The 13,839-nt window shown below is 52.1% G+C and overlaps 1 protein-coding gene across 1 annotated transcript in view; it reads right to left on the bottom strand.

The window, feature by feature from the left end:
- The window catches only part of TRIP11 (thyroid hormone receptor interactor 11), a 485,462-nt gene that overhangs the window by 404,218 nt on the left and 67,405 nt on the right, over nucleotides 1-13,839 (bottom strand). The window lies entirely within an intron of this gene.

Below are 13,839 nucleotides of genomic sequence, written 5' to 3' on the forward strand. Positions count from 1 at the left end.
GAAAATCCGTGTGTGAAAAGCATATTTTACTTTCTTAAGTTGCAGCTGCTATACAAGGACCTAACCTATACTGTCGAAAAAATCACTTTCTTGTAAATCCCAGTTCTCCAGCAAATATTTCATTATTAAACTCATAAATATACCCCTATTCTCCACTACCTAGGGAAATTTACCATAACCAGATACTTCCATAAACTACAGGTCTGAGGGAGTTGCAAGGAGATGTGACTTGCCTCGATAGCTCGAGCTTTCCTTACTCATAATGATCATCAAATGGCTTATATAATCAAAAAAGCAAAAACACTGCATATTCACATAAAGGTAAAAACTGAAATTCACAGCCAAGAGAATAGTGCAGAACAGTTTGGAAGCACTTACCCTTTATAGGAGGCATTGTAAAATAACCTTCAATTTGAATAATATTGTTTAGGACTGTGAATACCAATAGGAAGGTTGAGGTACTAGCTTAATTTAAAAGTGAAAACTAAGTCAGAGGACACTATAACTTAAGTCCCTGGACAACAATCAGCCAATGAACTGGATATTTTCGATTGGAGGATGTCCTCTATAGGTTCCGAAGGTATCCAGTCTTCGGAGACACCTATAGGTATGGCATTGAGCCAAAGTAGCAGGCGATGACTCTTCCTTTCTGTATAGTTATGGGTAAAAAGTAATGCGGGCCAGAATACCTGCCGCACTAACTCCTCACCCAACATTCTGGTATGAGCACCCATCATCGAACCCACAAGCCATTCTCCATTGTACAAGCAAGTGGCGATGCCCACTTCATATCTATGAATGTATACAGCACTTAAGCCATCTGCACCCACCCTGTCACTGACCCATCCCATGCACAACTTCCCCTACCCAACGTTCCTTTATGCCTACAAAAAAGGGGCTCCCAAGTGCACCGTCCATTCTCATCCACGTTAATGCACAACTCATGCAACAACACCAACCCTCTATCCCTTCCATGCTGATCAACTCACAAAGCCCACCCTGTTCAATACTGACATCTTGATATCCACTATATTTGATGAGTTTGTACAATAAGGCTTTCATGCCCTGTGCCACCCTAGCCTATGGGAAACGTGAAGAGATCTCATCATCAATAAAAAATGTCCTTTCATGTTGCCCTCTTGCTTCCTCTCAGAATATACACTGGCGACCTGATACTTCTGCCGAAAAGGGGACGAGCTGGTGACGGAGCTCCGGTCCGCTGGACCACAAGATGGCGGCGATCCCGCGACCGGCGATGAACCACTTGCCGATCAGCCAATCCACCCACCCGTGAGACTCGCCAGCAAGGGCTAGTCCGGCGCAAGGCGCTGAACAAAGGAGTGGGCGACTTCCGCTGGACCCTTGGCCCGGAGCCGTGCCTGCCGTCACTTCGCGGCCCTAGCGAAGCCCCTCCCCCGCCCGGAGAAGGCCAAATCGACACCCCGGCTCCAGGGGCCTAAGACGACCGGAGATAGAGAGGACCGGGCTGCGCTGCTCTCCCCGCCTTCTCTGGATCGCCTGAGTGCATCGAGCTACTGGGACCGCAGGTACGGCAGCTACGGGTGGCGGCCCCACCTGCGGCGACGCTCTGAAGTCAGCGGGGGAGCGGCTCACCTCCGGGACCGCGAGCACCGCTCCTCCCCATTCGCATACCTGCTGCTTCGAGGGGGGCCACAGGAGCACTTTGGGCTGCCTCTGAAGCGGGGACCGCCGACGCGGCTCCCTGGGATCGGGACCTACGAGAACGGGCGGCCACCGACCCGCTGATGCTGCCGGGGGCTGGAAGCACTGAGGCCGCCGGCTCAACGGCCTCACTGAGTACCCTCGAGCCCCATTGCGGGGAACACGCGTGAAGAGACGGGTCTCCGCTCTGAAGGGGGGGGACGCCCTATTGGTGTTCTGGTGTTGGCCCCACTGAGAGAGCCACGCCTGTGGGGAGCCGGGGACCCTGCGACCTGCGTCTGCTCCTTGGCCGCCATTGAGGGGACCCGGGCCACCTCGGCAAAGTCAACGGGGAACTAACACTGCTGTGAGCCGCGCTGGGGGAGCCCCCCTGGACCTTGCCCTCGGAGCTGGTGCGCAGTAACCGCCGAGAGGAGGAGAGACCATTGGCGTACTCGCCAGGAACTCGGCCTTCACCCCCGTGGACACCGCCTTGGGAGCGCCTCACTGGTGGGGGAGCGACGGAGCCAGCATTCCAACACAGCCCCGAGGATCACGCTAGTGAGAAGCGCCGGGAGCTGCCCAGAAGAGAGTGACTAGAAGTGGGGATCCGATTGTCTGGGAGCTGCGCGGGGTCAGAGGCCCTGAGTGAGAACCTGCCGCTGCTCATGAGCCCACCGGCCTACTGACCCCTACTAAATGCGAGCTGTTCCCCTTCCCGGGACGGGCGCCAGCCGTCGCCCTCGGTGCTGCACTACCCCGGTCCGCGAACAATAGACCGTAACTATGGGGAAACCCAGAGGCCCGAAGGGAGAGGGGGGCGCTGGCTCGGAAGCTCCTGACGACTCAGTGTCGGCCCCACCAGACCTTCAGCAGATGCCGGACCGAATCCTAGAGGCTATCACCGCCACAAAAGATGCCCTGCACCAGGACATAGCACAAGTAGCCACGAGCCTTGGACTACTACGAGCGGACCATGGGAAATTGTCGGACAGGGTCAAAACCACAGAATCAACCCTGAAAGAGCTGGTACCCGCGCACAAATCCGTGGAAGGTCGGTTAACAGAAACTCTGGACCGAATACAGGCCCTCGAGCGGCGGGCAGAAGATGCAGAAAACCGCAGCAGACGTAACAATGTACGCCTTGTGGGCCTTCCGGGAAAAAAAAGAGGGCTCTGACATTGTGGACTATCTGACCACCTGGCTACAGACGGAAGTTGCGCCTGAGGGACTTTCTCCTTTCTCCACCATTGAAAGGGCTCACCGGGTACCTGTCAAACCACCCAGTCCGGGACAATCGCCCCGACCGGTAGTAATCAAACTACTATACTACAAGGACAGAGACTGGCTACTGCAACGAGCGAGAACAGCGGGCCCTTTCCAAGTAGATAATTGCAGAGTGACACTGTTCCCGGACTATACCTTCGAGACCCAGAAATTACGGGCCTCTTTCTTATCCATCAAAAAAGAACTTAGGGCAGAGGGCCTACAGTACTCGTTACTCTTTCCGGCCAGGCTGCGGGTGGTAGTGAACGAGAAGTCCCTGTTCTTTCCTACCTCAGCGGATGCATGGGCCTGGTGGGACACATACAAAGCCGGAACAGATGGAGCACGCATGAGAGAGGAGGAAGAGCGGCTGCAACTGCCGCTGCGAAGATCTCGAAGGGTGCGGGGCCGTAAACGGAAGACTGGTAAACCTACGGTCTCGCAGACGGAGAGCGAACGGAAGGCCGCACTACAGGCGGTAATTGACTTATCGGGTGCTGTCTTGACTCAGTCGGAGCGGGCCTCGGGCTCAGAGACTCGAGCAACGGACTCTGAAACGGAACTGTCGGAATTTGGCAGCTGGAAAAGGCCCAGAGATCACACCGCAGACTTCGGGGGAGATTGTTGAGGGCTAGGGGGGCTCTGCCGGCCCAGTTCTACCCTTTGTTGACGGAACCTGGCTGACCTCATGACCGGAGCAGGCAGATCTTGGACGATAATGTTGTGAGTAACACTATTATGTGGGCGGGGGAAGGAGACTGAGGTTCAAAAAACCCGTAGCCAACTCGTGCCTCTTAGGGCCCATAAGGCCTCCGCGGTGCAGACTGCGGATTAGGTGGGGAAAAGGGCACGGTTGCCCGCACATGGTTTGGATGGGAGCGACTCTAGCACAGTTAGGTCCTGTTCTGGGGGAGGGCGGGGAGCCTGAGGCAGTTGGGGGAGCCAGGGGCGTAGTTGCGGGAGAGGGGAGAGGGGTTGTTGTTGCGGGGAGGAGGGAATGTGTCATCATGAGTGATCGGGTGTACGGATATAGTGCGCAATACCACACTGCATGGGATAATGACTAATGCAGGAATGATAAAGTGTGTGACCTGGAATGTGAGGGGGCTGCACACCATGACCAGACGACACAAAATACACGCCTATCTAGTTCGCAGGAGGGTTCATATAGCGCTGCTGCTGGAGACACACCTAATGAAAGAGGAGGGAATAGCGCTGCAACGTAGATGATGGGGACACTTGTTTAACACCACATATTCGGCCTTCGCTAGGGGAGCCTTGATTTGGATAAGGGCGGGTACCCCGTTCCAAGTTACTCGACAGGTGGTGGATCCAGAGGGAAGATTTGTGGCAGTGGAGGGAACCCTTAGAGGGTGTCACATAGTGCTTTGCAGTGCGTATGCACCCAATGTGGACCAAGCTGCATACTATGCGCGGCTCTCCGGGGAACTGGCTAGTTACCTTGCAGGCCCTGTTCTATTGGGGGGGACCTTAACTCAGTAATAGATGTTGACCTAGATAGATCGCACCCTCCGTTACACTCATCCCCAGTACGCAGACTAGCGAAATGCAGGTTAGACTGGCAGGGACAGTGGGGATTAACAGATGCTTGGCGCACGCAACATCCTCTCGAGCGAGATTACTCATTCCACTCTGGCCTCCACGACCTCCACGTTCGTATCGACGCCTCTTTGTGCTCTCCGCTTGTGCTCCCTGCAATCGCCCACACTGAATACCTAGCGCGCACGATTTCGGACCATAACCCCCTGTTACTATCGCTTGACTGGATGACTGAAATCTCGAAGGTCCTGACGTGGCAGCTCCGTCCGGACACTTTAGATGACCCGCCGTTCCGCGTGGCGCTGGGAGAGAGAATTGAGCAATATTTTGCGGAGAACGAAGGATCCACCAACTCCAGAGCCACAGAATGGGAAGCCCTTAAGGTAGTAATCCGCGGGCATTGTATCGGAAAATTCGCGGGAGCCCGCAAGACATTGTTGGATGACTTGGACAGGGCGGAACGTAAACTGCGCGAGATTGAGCGGGCGCGCCCAGACCGGCCTGACCTCCAGGGGGATCTCTGTGCGGAAGGGAGGCGATGGCGATAGAACTAGAACGCCTCCCTAGTTATGATTACAAGACGTATCTGGTGAAAACGCACGCTGAAGGGGACAAGGCGGGGACCCTACTGGCTTGGCTTGCCAACCCCACCAGACGTAGCCACCCGATTCTGGCCATATCAGCGGGGGAAGGCAGCATGTGTACCACGCAATTGGCGATCCTGAATAGTTTCAGGACCTATTATGAGAAATTATATAGGAGCGAACTCGGCGATAAAGAGAGGGATATAGCAGCTTTCCTAGAGGGCCTGCAGTTGCTGCGACTGGACCAGGACCAGGCGAAAGCCTTGGGAGTCCCGATAGAATTACCGGAAATCAGAGGAGCGGTAAAGCGGATGGCCCGGAATAAGACCCCAGGCCTAGACGGATTGCCAATTGAGTTTTATGGGCGATACCTAGATCAACTAGGCCCACGACTACAAATTATTTACGCTGAGGCTAAGCTTAAGGGACAACTACCATGCTCAATGCGTGAAGCTTTAATGATCCCCCTACTGAAACCGCGGAGAGAGAGCACTAATACGGCGTCCTACCGACCACTATCAATGCTGACCACCGACTATAAAATCCTGAGTACGGTGCTAGCAAATAGGTTATTACAGCACATGCAGACCCTGGTTCATAGAGACCAATCCGGGTTTATTCCCAAGCGAAACACCAGCCACAATATTAGGAGATTGACAAGCCTATTGACCAGCCTACCGCCGGAGGCAAGAGCTCCCCTGGTATTGGCGGTGGGTATAGAGAAGGCTTTTGATAGCCTGGAATGGGATTACCTCTATAGAGTGCTGCAGTGCTTTGGGCTCCGAGAGGGCTACATACAATGGACGAAAGTATTATATACTGAGGCGAAGGCAAGAGTGAGGGTGGGCACCCGGACCAATTTGAAGTGCTTCGCGGCACCAGGCAGGGCTGCGCGCTATCTCCGCTGCTGTTTGCCTTGGTGGTGGAAACCCTGGCGGCGATGGCTAGGAGGGGCGCCTACTACGGGGGTCTGGCTCATAATGGGACTCGTCATTTTATCTCGCTGTACGTGGATGACCTCCTTCTCTTCTTGGAAGATGCCGATGAGGCGCTGTCGGGGGCGGAAAGACTCCTGATGCGTTTTGGAGAGATATCTGGCCTGAGGGTTAACTGGGCAAAGACCTGCCTGTTTACCCTACGTAAACACAAGATCCAGCCCTTTCTACGACCTTTACTTAGATGGGAGCCCAGTTGCTTGGAATACCTAGGAGTACATATTTACCATGAAGAGGCAGACATGCTGGAAGGGAACGTTGGACGCTGTATCCGGGCCTTAAAAGGCAATATGTCCTTCTGGGCCACTATCCCGTTTTCGGTAACAGGCCGCATATCGCTACTAAAGATCGTAGCATTGCCCCGATTGCTGTATTACTTCCGGACCTTACCTGTTTGGGTCCCGGCCGCGATTTTCCGAGAGCTGCGATCAACGATTATCTCCTTTCTATGGGGCGCGGGCAGGCAAAGAGTGGCACTGTCCACCCTGATCCGCCCGAAGGACGAGGGAGGCCTAGCTGTCCCAGACTTTGAGCTCTACTACTTGGCAGCTCAGCTCCAGACCCTAACGCAAGAAATTGCGAGAGTCTACCGCGGTCCAGAACAAGACCGAGGCAACGGCATCCCCCGGCATGTGCTTGCCTTCATTGCCCTGCGACAAAGATTGCCACTGAGAGACCTGTCCTTTGAGGAGAGAACTCTCCGCTTGTGCTGGAACCGTTCGGCGAAGCGCGCGAGGTTTAAATGCCCATATGCGCCCGAGATCCCCCTCGGCATGGTGACGGCGCTTCTGCATGGGGGCGAATGGTCACACCTGCAGGGCTGGGAAGAGGCGGGGCTACAGGTGGTGGGAGACTTGTTCGAGGATGGAGCATTGGTCCCATATCAGACGCTGCAAGAACGTTTCGACCTCCCTCGAGGCGACTACTTATTGCATGCGGCAGTAGTGCGAGCCATACAGGGACACTGGGGAATGGGGCTCGCGGAGCAGCCGATAGCCCAGACCTGCCAGTACATTATGATGTCTATGATGTCGGCAGGCACCTATAAGGCGGTTACGTGCTTGTATTCGAGAATGCGGAGGGAAACACTGCAGCCATTGACTACTCTGAAGGCCAAGTGGGAATTAAATTTGCAGATGGAGATCCCCGACACCACATGGATGCAACTGGTGGGACGGGCTAGGAAGAGCACGAGGAACGCACGATTCCAGCTTATCCATTTTCATATTCTCCACAGAGCTTACCTTACCCCGGGCAACATACAGAAATATTTTGGAGCGGAGGAGGCCGCTTGCCTGCGCTGCAATACACTAGGGGCAGGTCTGACTCACATGCTCAGAGAGTGCCCCCACCTGCAAGACTACTGGAGGGACATTGGCGGCACCTTGAACGAGGCCGCAGACAGTGACCTCCAATACACTACGGCAGTCAGCATTCTACACTGGTTTCCACACACACCCAAAAATAAGATGTCGAGCAGGTTCAAAGATATGGGCCTCCTTTTAGCCAAGCGGGAATTGACAAGGGGATGGAAAGCGAAAACGAGCCCGACACATCGGAGATGGCTCGCTGAGTTTTTGAAATGGGCGGCGAGCGAGAGCACGATTAGGTATCAATTAGCGCGTAGGAAGGCAGACGAGCGGGCCCTGGAGGCGGCTATGGAATGGGAACTCTTGGTGCAGGCACTGCGAGATAGCACACTAGATGAGGAGGAGGATGAACGAGAAGGGACGACTAATGCCACTAACGGCCAAGGAATGGCAGCACCAACACCTGTCACACACACACAGTAGATAACTAATGCCCTTTGATTGCAGTTATACAGACTCAATTCCCGACCGTGAGCGATTGGTGACACTTGGGGGGGGGGGGGGGGGGGGGGGAGGGGGAGGGGGGGGGGGGAATCCCTTACCGGTAGTGTAGTTGGGATTTTAGTTATAGACACTGCAGGGAGGGGGGGATTAGGGCAAAATCCAAAAGCAGACAGCGGAACCCCCCACATGCGCCGTACAGTGACCTCAGATTGTGAGGATTGCACCGATTTGAGATTTTGCCGCCCGACCTCCGGGATGTAGGCTGAACGGCTGTGTATACCTGATGGGGACTTAAAAACAAGAGGGGGGATTTCACACTGATGATACTTATGTGATTGACATATTCTGTGATTGGTTCTGCAATAAAAATTGTTTACAAAAAAAAAAAAACATGCTTCATGCTTGCATCCACACATCCTTCAATCAATCAATCAATCAATTTAAGCTTATAAAGCGCCTGGTTGCACAACTTGTGCGTCCCCGCGCTGCGACAAGGTCCCATACCAGGGAAAGAGAGACAAAGAAGAATCAAACAATGGAATTATCAGATGGAAAAAGCCATGTCTCAAGCTTTTGCCGGAAGATTGTCCCAGACGATTCCAGTCGGAGCCCCACCGGGAGCTTGTTCCAGTAAGATGCTGCTAGGAAACTGAAAGAACGTCCGCCCATCCTAGCTCTTCTGATAATAGATATGGGAACCTGGCCCGTACCACTGGATCTTAAACCTCGCGTGGGAACATAGAGGATAAGGAGATTGTGTAAGTAAGAAGGGCCTTTCTTCTGCAAGATCCGTTGACTAATGCACATAGCCTTAAACAGAACACGTTTCCTCCTCGGAAGCCAGTGTAAGGATTCGAGAGCCTTGCTGGATAACGCTCTCTTGGGGAGCATTAGAACGAGACGAGCAGCCGCGTTCTGAATGTGCTGAAGTCTCTGAACGCACTTGGAGTTAGCACCCAGGTACAGAATATTCCCATAGTCCAGTCGGGATGTCACAAGGGCATGGACCATTGAATTTCTTGCTGACACTGGGAGTACATCTAAGGTCTTGCAAAGAGTGCGTAGAATCCCCACACAGTTTCCCGTCACTCGCCTCGTGTGCGTCTCAAACGACAGTTTAGGGTCCAGCCATATCCCCAGGTCTGATCTTTAGGGGAAGGGGTCTGGCCCAAGGTGGATGGCCACCAGGCAGATGACCAAATCGAGGGGGCCTTGCCTAGGATTAAAACCTCAGTTTTATTACGGTTTAGTTTCAAACAGTTCGAGGCCATCCAGGACGCCAACTCTTGCAGACACAGTGTAAAATTCTGTGCGGCCTCTGCCGACTCTGGAGTCAGGATTACCACGAGTTGTGTGTCGTCAGCATATGATTGGACACTTACTCCAAACTTGTCCACAATCTCTGACAAAGGGGCGATGTACAGATTGAAGAAAGTAGACTAAGAATGGAGCCTTGTGGGACCCCCTGATCTAGCTTGACACTTTCCGAAAGGAAAGGTTTTTGTGACACCTGAAAGCAGCGGTCGCTTAACCCCTTCCCTGCTCATGACGAGCTCAGCTTGTCATGCAGTACACTGGTCGTGTGCTTATGACGAGCTGAGCTCGTCATGATGAATGGACTATAACAATTTCCAGCACAGGAGGAAAATCTCCCTAGCAGCCAAGGTGTTAAAAAGGAATCATAGCCTTACCGCCCACACCGCCCTCATGCAAGCGCCGCAATAGAGTGTGATGAGCAACAGTGTCAAAAGTGGCACTCAGGTCAAGAACATTCCATATATGGCCTACTCGGTTGCAACAAAACCTTTCTGTATGACCTCTCTAACCTAAAATCCTACAACTCTATCTCCAGCATTGACAAAACTTACTTTGGAGACTTTCACATTTCGAAATCATGAAAGACTGGCCATTATGCCCCTTTCCTGCCATCTTGTAATCACAAACCCATTACATAAGAAATTGCCTAACGCCTCTAAACCCCAGCCCTTCCAAAAGCATCTCCTACACGAGATCTTCTACTCTTTCCATGACAGACAACCCTTGTTGATGCATAAGTTCCACCTCTCTTGACGAAAGTCAAACCTAAGCTCAATTCACCCTGGTATTCACAGGACTTCGTAGCCAACAAGCACATCAGCATGAAAGCAGAAAGTACCTTAGGCTCTTTCAGCTTCCCTGAATAATTCTTTGCCCTCACCTCTGCAAACACTGCATTCACCCTTTTTACCAGCAAAGTCAAACCCACCATTGACACAAAAAAAAAAACCACACAAAAAGTTGAGAACAAAATCAAAACACTATTCAATACAGTCAAGCACTTCATTAGCATACACGCCATAACATGAACCAACACTTAATTGACAACCTAATAAACATTAACCACTACTCATCAACAAGGTTAATAAAGTACTCTGCAATATTAAGCTGGTTAACCCCCACAACAAAACTGGTGATCTTTATGTAATCTGCACAGCATTCCCACCTGTCACTCCTTACAAACTCTTACCAAAATTACCTGATCTACAATCAGTCTTTCCTCAAAGCCACATTAAATGACAATGCCAACATACCCTCCACCCTCATCGGATCCCTCCCTCCTTCTGCCACTACCCTTTCTCTGGACATCAACTCCTGATCTGCATTGATATTATCATCATCCCTGAAATCTAGACTAATAGTCCCCCTGCTCAAACCCCCACACCTGTACCCAGATGACTTCACAAACTACCGCCCCAATTACCCAATGATCAAACAAAACTGAAAGAAATCACTCCAATTTCTTATTTCACCTCTCAATCGTCAAACCCTTATTTTCACCACTGATTGTCAAAGTTAAATGACTCGTTGTTAGAACTATTTCATACAGGGCTAAAATAGCATAAACAATTATATTTATATGGTTTATTGAAATGTTGAACTTCTGTAAAAATTAGGCAATGGCAAACATGGTAAAAAGCCAGGGATTATTTGAGGTATTTCTGACATACTGATGGAAAGACTGGACATTGATAGTGCAGCATATTTACTGTCTTATTTCAAGTTAATATAGTATTAATGAGGATTAAACATGTAGTTGAGCTATCACAACCCGAAATTCATCCTCTTAACCACTGCAAATGTTTTTTTCTTCTCACAAATTCCACTAGGTAATATTTAGAGAAATTAATGTGGGGAAAAACAGAGTGCTGTAATTTCCCCCATCCTGGAATCCAATATTAGATGGAAACACCATTTAAACATGTTATTGAATTTACCTTGGCTTGTGTGGCGGGGGAGTACCAGATGACCCAATGCAGCATGACGGACAACAACTTTCCTTGAACAATGCCCTATTGCTTTTACCTTTTTTCGAACAGCAACTGGAAAACTGGAAGAGCAAGGAGGACGTTCCACCCGGACCCGAGGCTGGTTCTCCAGAGGAGCACTGCTTCTTTAATTGAGCGGAACTCATGCCAGAACACGCCCACGACTTCAAGGTAAAACCCAGCCTTAAACACACACAGGTGTGTTCATCACCCGGAGGCGGCGAAGTAGTTGGAAGAGGCGAGGAGAACGACGGAGGAGAGTGGAGTACGGGAGCAGAGAAGGAGAGAAAGATCGGAGGAGACTGGAGAACGGAGGCAGGCAGCGGGGACGCCACAGGAGCTCGGACCCTTGAGAAGGAGGAGGAGGAGGCGACCAAAGGCAAGCACAGAGCGAGACGAGTCGACTACAGCGACAAGCCAGGAGGCCAACGTGAAGGCGCTTCGCCCAGCCACACTTCGAGGGAAGTGTGGCTCTCGCAGGTACGGTCACGCTTTGCGGGCTGGGCGGGACATAGGTGGGCTAAGCCTCCCTGAGACTCACACGGCATTCCTCTGCACTATCACCCCCTCCCTTTCACTGAACCGGCACCATAGTGTTTCAGAGTTGGTTGTACACGTGTGACTCTCACTCCCTTCCCCCACACTGTATATAATTGCACCAGGACTAAAGTCTGTCCCGTATCTTTCTTTCCATACCGTGACCTGAGCTGGAAGGTAACACGGCTGACCTCCGGACTACAAGACCCAGAAGTCCCCGGGAGAGGAGCGGAGCGGTAGCAAGGAGGCGAAGGAAAAGGCAGTCCATCGCGGAGACAGAGTCAGAGATTCCCCTTCCCTATTACCGGAGAGTGATTCAGCGAAGGTGCATCTTCAAAACAATAAAACCAGCATTACCTTCAGTACCTGTCTCTGTGAGTCTGTTCCCATCCCCACAAGTGGTGGAGAATGCGGGCAGCTCGTTGACCATCTGGGACACAAAGATGGAAGAGTTGCTACAGGCGTTGATCAAGGGACAAGAGCAACTAGGATGGGCGGTGGAGCAGCAGCTCGCCTCTGCACAAGCTGACAGGGAGACGTTTCGGAACACTGTCTCCACCCAGATCGAGGGACTCCAGAAAGCCATATATGATCCCACTAGCAATCCCCCAAGAGAAACAGGAAGGCCACACCCCACCCCGTCGGGTATCTCGCTACAGAAGTACATTGCTGGCGAAGATCCCGACGCCTTTTTGGTAAATTTCGAGAGGGTAGCCCTGGTGTGCGGGTGGCCGTTGGAGAAATGGCCGTTCTTCCTTGCACCCCTCCTGCCAGGTGAGGCCCAGGCAGCATACCAGGTGGCCAATAGCACAGGCCAGACTCCTTATGGCCAGATCAAGACCATCATCCTGGATCATTTGGGCCTGGATGCCGAGGCCTACTGTGTCCAATCCGTAAGAAGAGAGGGACCCCGGGCGAGAATCCCAAAACACTGTTCTTTAGATTAAAGATAGTCGCGGACAAGTGGCTCACCCCAACAGTGAGTACCAAAGAGGAAATAATGGACAAAGTTTACTTGGAACAGTACCTCGAGGCACTGCCTTATGGGACACAGAAATGGCTCAGGCAACACTCCAACCTGACCACCACTCAAGCCATGGAGATGGCGTCTACCTTTGCCCGTGCCCAACCCCGGATACATCCCGGCGAGCCAGACAGACCAAGCAAACATGTTCCCCAGGTGGAAAGAAAGCAACGTCCTCCCCTCGGGCCTTCCCGTACCCCGACCGCCGGTTTCTAAGGTCTCTGGGTTCAAAGGACCTCAATGCTTCGACTGAGGGGCATGGGGCCACATAGCTCGGCTGTGTCCCCAGAAACGAGGTCAGGAGGAGCCGATGGACGTTGGATATTTGCCCAAAGCCATCATGTACACCGCAGAGCTCGGAGGGGCCTATCACGTAAGTGTAAGGGTGAATGGGGCCAAGGTTAGTGCTCTCCTGGATTCGGGCTGTAAACAGTCAGTGGTGCAGGGAGGTTGGGTGAAGTCACACCAGGTAATGCCAGACACCGTGGTATATATCAAATGCGTACACGGAGACATAAAAAGTTACCCAGTAGCTTATATTCCCCTAGATCTTGAGGGGGGAACGACCCTAGTGGTTAAGGTCGGGGTGCTTAATACTCTCTCAGAGGAAATATTCATAGGGACTGACAACCCCCATTTTCTCGACCTGTTTTCAGGGACCTTACAGAGGGGGAAGGCCCCATACTACCTTTCCGTCCCTGCCTTGACTTCCCCTGACCCGTGGGCGGGTGACCGCAGTTTTAAATTTGCACAGGCAAATGACGCTACTTATTCAACGCATGGGAACAAGCACACGCAGACAAAGACAACCCCAAACCCAAGTATCCCCGGTTCTTGATAAAAGACGACCTGCTATACAGGCAGGGAAACCATGACGAACCCCTCCAGCTTATTGTCCCAGTATGTTTTAGAGAACAGATTATGTTTTTTTCACATACGCATCTATTGGCCGGCCATACCGGCAGTAAAAAAACACCCAGAACATGTTACGGAGTTTCTACTGGCCGGGAGTATACAAGGACATAAAAACCCATTGTCAGACATGTGACATTTGCCAACGAAAAAACACGCAGAGACCCCCAGGCGTGCCGC

Source organism: Lissotriton vulgaris, chromosome 9 (genome assembly GCF_964263255.1).
Source record: "Lissotriton vulgaris chromosome 9, aLisVul1.2, whole genome shotgun sequence".
Taxonomy (NCBI): domain Eukaryota; kingdom Metazoa; phylum Chordata; class Amphibia; order Caudata; family Salamandridae; genus Lissotriton; species Lissotriton vulgaris.